This window comes from Lepeophtheirus salmonis, chromosome 2 (genome assembly GCF_016086655.4).
Source record: "Lepeophtheirus salmonis chromosome 2, UVic_Lsal_1.4, whole genome shotgun sequence".
In the NCBI taxonomy this organism is placed as follows: domain Eukaryota; kingdom Metazoa; phylum Arthropoda; class Copepoda; order Siphonostomatoida; family Caligidae; genus Lepeophtheirus; species Lepeophtheirus salmonis.
The window spans coordinates 25928324-25936367 of record NC_052132.2 but is presented as its reverse complement, the minus strand read 5'-3'; positions in this window follow the sequence as shown (position 1 = coordinate 25936367).

Sequence of the window (8044 nt, the reverse complement as noted above, 5' to 3'; positions counted from 1 at the left end):
TATTAACCATTTTTTCGGTATGTATACGAATATATCGGGTATATAGGGTCAAAACCATGTTTCAGAAACGCGGTTATGTTCTTTGTAAGGTTATTCTCAGTTATATAGAGCTGAAACTGTGTTTTCTGTTCCGCTATGCCCAAGATCCATCACTAATAGTAAATATGAGTTCAAAGATCTAAATATATTGTACATAGGTACATCTCAACATCCATAAAAAAATGTTTACCAAGATCCCATACTCTCTTGGTGGCCCATGTATGTAATATTTATCCGTCTTTGATTTATGATTGAAATTGATTGGCTTACAAGGTAAGAAAAGTATAATAGCCTCCCATGTAGACTGGGAGGTACTAGTCATAAATACAACATGAAAGGCAGTGCATGATCGTTTGTTATTTATCAATGTCTAAATCATTATTTGTCCACCAATGCTTCTAAAACTTGCTAGATACTTTGCAAGGTTCTTTGTCAAGGAAATCAATGCAAAAAGTTTATAAAAGGCTTCCAAAGAATATCACTTCATTTGTTCGAAAATGACTTAGATCTACGAATTTTTTTGAGAAGTTTATATTTCCTGATTCTCTCTCAAAAAAGGGGAGAACAAATGGTGTCAGACAATCACAAAACAAATAGACACATGGAAAGATACTAAAATTTACCTTTATTGGTCCGTACATATATAATTCAAGTATGAAAGGTTTGTTCTTGTACCATTATGTCTTATCTGATAACTTTTTAGTGGCATCTTTTATTACATTGCCACTGCTAAAAACATAGCTATTAATCCATTATATGTACCTATATTTATGTTTCTTATTTCATTGTATAAGTAGAGATTAAACACTTTTGAAGGGCTTTGAAATTACGTCATTCATTTGTTTAAATTTAAGAGCCGTGGATAATATCCTTTGTTCCATCATTACCTTTATTGTAACTTGCAACCTTTCCTCCAGAAAGAAACACATTGAAAAAAGGCCTAAAATTAGTTAGTAGTAATTTCAGGCCCGTATTCACAAGATAGGCTAGGAGGCCTTACCCCAAGTAGTATTTATGGACCTATTAATGGTGAGTAATCCATAGTCACTCCAATCAGTCCCTCACAATAAAAAAAGGTCAGGCTCCCAATAAAAAGAAAACCATTATTACGTACCTGAGTTAACAATAGACGTACCGGAAGGGACATCAGGGACCTCAGGTACCGTACCTGGCGTCGGTCTCATTTTCAAAAGGGAAAAAAGAAAAAAAGAATTAAGTGTTGCATGAAAAATGTGTAAAAGATAATAAAATTTTTGTTTTTGATTTTATCAACAATAAAACTGATTCATATTTAACTGAGTTTTTTTTTTGTAAAACATATACACTAACACAAATATACTGGGTGATTAAAATCTTATTCTTTAATCATCCGGTATATGTATTATCGGGCTAAAATGGTCATCGTGCTGAAAATAGGCTGTGACATCCCTAATTTCAGAGCTCCAGTACATATATAGAATTAGGCAATTAATCTTAACTTTGGGATTATTATTCAATAATTAATTCCTGGGATTTGCCCACAGCTTCACAAAGGCTAATTTGAATTCAACCAGTCAATGTTTCAAAGACTGATAAGGGAAAAAGAAGTAGTAAAATTGGCAATACACAACAAAATACACCATATTGTAGATCAAAAATATTTTTTAATAGAAATAATATCCCTTAATCATTTTGTATATCATCCCATTGAAAAATTATTCTTCATAGGGGAATCAAGGTTTTTAAGAAGTGCATTCTGTTGAAAACAGTGCACCAGAATTGGGTTTGTAGTTTTAAATATCTATGTAACACGGTATTACGTCCCCCACACAAAAATATTATCTACTGTGGATCTGGATTTTTCTGCTTCCCCCCTCCTATCAGTGTTCTGAACGTTGATTGGTTGAATTCGAATATGCTTTTGTTAAGCTGTGTACAATTTCTTACAATGATTAAATAAGGGTACTAATGGTTGAAACTATTGGCTAACTACTACCTTGGCCCTTTTTTCTGTTGCTTTTCGGATGGAAGGTTGCGAGATGCAATGAAGGTAAAAAATTAGCACGGGCTGATGTCAAAAAAATTTCCAATCCGATAACACAATCTGAGGAGGCCAAAGTGACAAAGTGATGAAGTCGTCAAAATTATCTTGGAGCTATTTGAGACTCAGGACGCATTAATTTTGTCTCGAAATCACACTTAGAGACCTCCGATTCCCTTCTAACTCTGCAAACGAACGTCTCACTGAGTCCCAAAGTTCGAGCAATTGTTAAGTTTTCGCTCCCAGCGTAGATTCCAAGGAGGGCTCCGTGCCTTTTCCATATATTTGGGACATCGAATTCGTCAATTGATTCTGTTTTTTTTTCAACTGGTGCAATTTGATCAAGCTATTTAACAAAAAAAAAAAAAAAAAAAAAGTGCACGTGTTTAACCAAGAGAGGGTGCCAAAGTTGCGGCATAGATAATTTGAGCACCTCTATATATTTAGCCATGAGAATGTGTAATTTATGAATTAATTGATTTGTCTTGAGCCATCTGGAAATTTTTTCTATAAGTAGTTCAATACAAGAAAATTAGATTTGAGCTATTCTTCCACAGACTTAAATGTGAAAATTTCGACAGTTCAACTTGACCCTTCCTCCCTTGTTTTTTATATAATGAGATTTAAAGTTAGATAAATCTTATCTTGCATTTTTTACCTAATGTAATGATCGGGAAGGCAAACTTGGGGTTGTACATCATAAAAGATGCAATCGTTCATTTAAGTAAGGGTAATCTTTGTGTATAAAGCCTTCTCTGGCCAGAAACATTGAGCAATAATTTAATTTCTATTTCCTCGTTTTTTCTGATTGCATCATATAAAATATCAGAAGAAACATCGAAATTTCTAAGAATTTTCTACGATACAGATATTGCATATTTCGTCCGATTTATCAGTTTTCCAATTTCGAACCAATTTATCAACTCACGTCTAGTAACAACGTGGTAAAGGATACAAATATATTTATAATTTAACCGGGCTATCATAACATTATGCAAAATACAACCACTTTTCCATTTAAAACAAATCTGCTTATTCGTATCGAATATGAAATTGATTTTATTCGTGACAATCTATTCCGTATGCATTGCTAAGAAGAAGTTAAGCTTGGAATAGTAATGAGATAGTGTGTGTGTGTGAAAGAGAGAGAGAGAGAGAGGTCTGCATATGCTCAAGTTAAACACGGAAATGTTCAAGTATGTTCATATAAATATGTATGTGGACATACAAATATGACCATAAATACCAATATAGAAATGAAATGCTTGATAGCCATATAACATTATTAGAAAAAAAAAGGAATTATAGCAAGCAAAACGACGAACCGTCAAATTGGACCTCAACTATGTAAGTATCTAGGTACATACATGATGGGTTAACAGAAAAAACAATCTGAAAAAAACATGATGAAGAGAAATGTGGTCCAACGACGCAAAAGAATGCTGGAATGACTTTTTCAATATCATGTTTGAACTACAGTTGTATTCTTCGACCTATTATAGTCAATTTCTATAAACAATTAACTCTTATTAACTCTTTATGTGAGCCTTAAAATTCACTACATAAATTACTGAGTGGTCCATTAAAATCTGAACACTTTGAATTTTAAAATTCAACAAGATATAATTTATTAATAGAATAATATACGTTCCGCACAATTAATACTATCAATAGATGTATGTTTGCGCTCTCTTACTCATTAATGTAGAAGCCCTTAGAGGCAATGGTGACTTCCAAGGGGGCCGAAGGACTGTTACCCCCATGGATGTAGTCTTCTGTCATAGCCTCCCAGTGATGGTTGTCAGTGGCTTTGAGGCCCTAGGTATTTGGATGACAGATACTGCAGGGCGTCACCTCGACATCTAGCCAAATGATGTAGTTGAGGGGTTGTCCTCAGGGATGTAGGAGGCCAAAGCCGTAAAAAAAGAGCTCAAAATGACTCAAAAGAGTCTTGCAACGGAGGAGATATCTTGCATGGACACTCATGGAAATGAGGGGATTGGCCTGGGCTATTTTATTTAACTCCTCCAGGTCTTGTTTGGCGTTTTTGACATATCCTTTCTTCCACTCCAACGTTTTAGACTTTCTGACGTAGTAGACGGTAATCCTGGAGATGCTCAACTGCTTGGAGTGCGCTAATGAAAATTTGTCGATCACTTTCAAGTGTAATTTTCTCGACTTGCACGTAAGCTAAAAAGATCAGGGTTTTTTTTTTGTTACTAATTGTTTATGCATTAATTTATATAATTAATAATAATCACTCAACCTTAATTAATTATTGATTAGTCAGTGTTCATATTTCAATGAATCACCCTGTATCTAAAATTGATTGTCACGATAAAAAAACCATATGGGGGACAATATAAGTCTCTTAAATCAAAAAAGCTTTTAAACTTTACCTAAAACCCTAGGGAATCTTAACACATCTGACATATTTGAATAAAAAGTTTATAACTGCTAAAATATGTTACAAAATATTGAGCTGTATGTACGAGTAAATCTTGGGATTTTCTTGATTTTTGTTCAAGATTGTTTTTTTAAGTACCCATTGCCCAATACATCATAAATAAAATAAAAGTAACTATTAAATAAAATTATTACGTTCAAATAAGAGATATATTCTAATTTTTGGGATGGATTGAGATACCCAGGAATATTAGCTATGATTTAGATTCTTCATTTAATAGATATGACCTTTCAAATATAATAAATTATATCCTTTTTTCTATGACTATTCATGGAATTCTTGGAGACTTTTAAAGGAATTTGTGGAGATTCCAAAGGATTTATCAAATTAATTCATTAATAGAAATGACAATTAATTTGATTTTTAATACAAATTATCTTCACACTCTATTAGAAGAAAAAACATGCAAACTTCTTTTTGTGTTGATGAGCCGCATATATATTTAATATATGGAGTATTTGCACGGATAATTACATCCCAAAATCATTTTTAAACCCCGTTTTCAAACTAATATACTTCATAGGATAGAATAATTGATATGTACCTATGTATGTATGCTATGTTCTATATGCAAAGTTACACACACTTTGACCTCTTTATGCGGATTCATTGCTAGAGGTTAAGTAAGTCGTTGTTTTATGGGGTATGTATATGTATGTGTAGGTATGTAGATACATGATTATTCGATAATATTTGATCGATAGGTCATGTGTGAACTAGAGTTATTATACAATATTATGGTTCTGAAGTACAGACGGATTTATAACGGTACTATTTTAAATTGGTATTTGAAACAGACAAGTCCCTGACTAAGAAGGGGGGAGTGTACGCTCTGACAAAAATATGAACTTTCAGTCATGGACTTGTCTGTTCCAATACCAATTTATGGTAATATAGTACCGTTATAAATCCGTCTATACTTCAGTGCTACAATAGTACTGGTATACCAAAGAAATCTAATTAACATATAGAGGGATGACCTATCTATAAAATATTATCAAATAATCTTGTATCCAGATACTTTGCAGTTCGTCCTTTGGGACCACCTAAAAGATAAGGTCTATGCCAACAGCCCATCGTCGATTCAAGACCTCAGAGATGGAATTCGTGAAGCTATCGAGGGCACAGAATAGCCACTTTACGATTCCGTGATGAAAAATTTCATAAAAAAGATACGTTCCTGTAAGCGTAGCTGTGGCGCCCATTTGGCTGATACTGTTTTCCATTAATAATTGCACACCTTTCTCTGTACATTGAAATAAAAATCCTATCATTTATTTTTCAAAAATGCAATTTTTCTTTGAATATCAAAATAACACCGCATATTGGAAAACCCTGTACTTGTGAGTACTAAAAATATTGCACTGCTTATATGCAAGACAGAAAGGGGAGCGAAAAGCCGTAATAAAAACAAATTTTACGTTACATAGTTATGGAGTTTTTCTTCACTTATCTATTTTTAGACCTACGGGGAGCTCTAACAATTTAAACTCTTTTGTAAGGGAGTAATGCAGATTGTTATGTGATAACTGATAAGTAAATAAAGAATTTGTGTAAAGGAAAAACGGTTGATTCTTGTGCTCCTTCTTCTTTTTTGCTCATTATTTAATCGGTAGCTGTGTCGTTAACTTATCCCTCTGAAATAAGCATTATCGCTTATCTTTGGTGTAAATTGTTTTAAAAATACATTATACAATAAAAATATAATTATAATAATTTCGCCTCACTAATGCTATTTTAAATGTAGAAGGTTCTCCTCTTGATATCAGTAATTCATTTCCTCCGCCGAAAAAGTCGTTTGATACTAACAATGGTCTTAATTCAGTAATACCATATGTCTCCCTCACGCTTCCGCTTTCTGAAAGTACGAGGAATAGGTTGGGCTGAAACTTATGGTAAAACTACTGAATTAATACTCATGTTAAAATTAGCTCCCAGTTATATGATTTTGGGAGGAAAATATATATTACTGCTGTAGAGAGGAGAACCATCAACATTTATAGTAGCTTTTGTGATATTTAAAAATATATTATTTCACCAAAAAGTAGGCGTGAACTCATCATTCAGAACGAGATGTTAACATCACGACAATCTATTAAAGAATACAAACACCATCCTTTTGTCCTTTTCTAATATCAAAACTTTTATTTTTCTCTGCATTTTCCTCTAAAATTGTTGATCAGTGAGTCAAAGATAAATATTTGCTTGTAGCAGTAAGTATCTCTAAACATTGGTATAAAGTTTACAATCCCAATAGTTATAAGTATGGATTCTTTGTATTGAATAACTCTTTTGAGTCGAATGATTGTTCTTCCAAGACAAAGGTAGATTGCACATTGTTAAGGATTTTTACATTATATAAATTCCTGCTTGAATACTTTTCTACCTACTCAAAATATGTTGCACGTTCCACCCTTACATAGTCAAAACAGAGATACATTCATGGAATAATTAAAAATGTACGACTTTGACCTAGGGGATTTAAAAAAAAAATGTTTTACGGATAAAACTATGTTAAATAGATGAAACATGAGATTAAATACCGTAAGAAATGCATTTTGTTCCCCCTGAAGTAAATTTTTGTAGCTTTATTTAGAGCACGTGATCAATATAGAAATATAATATTAATTTCATTAAATGATTCGAGTTAAAGAAAATAATATTGAGGGTCACGGCTATTGTTGAAAGATACATGATAGGCTATTTTGAAAGTTGTAGGCGTCTCGGTGCCTATGGTTTATACCCTATGACTATGTTGTATCTGAAAAAATTATATAATATGCAAATAACGTTAACATTAATAAAGGTATCATATAAATTAAGTCAATAGTACTGAAAGTGCTACCCAACAAGCATCAATGTTTACCTACTGTATTTTGTTGTAACCTGTCAATTCTTCTCCCTATATTAGTGTTTTGAACGTTGATTGGTTGAACTTTGATTTTAAAGAGTTTAGCTGTGAACCATATACAACAGTTATTGAATAACAATTTCAAAGTTAAGCAGAATTGAATTTAGTAAGATCTAAGGCCCCTAACTGTAGTCGTCTTGACGACTAATTTAATTCATGCCAATTTTCAGCACTAGTGACGACTAATAAGTGTTTTAATCCGATACTTACACTATTGTTTAACGGTGTATCAACAATTTCGTGTGATGGGGTGACAAGTAATCCAGTAGTTGTAGATAAGGCTATTCTCCTGTTTATAGCTGTTAATGAAAGGCTAGCGCATGATATAATAAGAAAATATAGTAGATTTGAATTAAAGTTCCTGACCCCTCGGAATATATTGGATTTATATGGTGACGATTTGACATTAACTATATAAGGTAATCTCGGAGCCCCAGCTAATCAAAATTATAGAAATACTGTTAAATTTATTTGCCTAAGTTTTCCATGATATCTCGGATCGATCTTTACCATAAGATCATGGAAGCACTAACAAGATGTCAGTATAAAACCATGAAGTTTAAAATCAATAATAGCTACTCTGAACTTAGTGCGGGACAGAGATGGA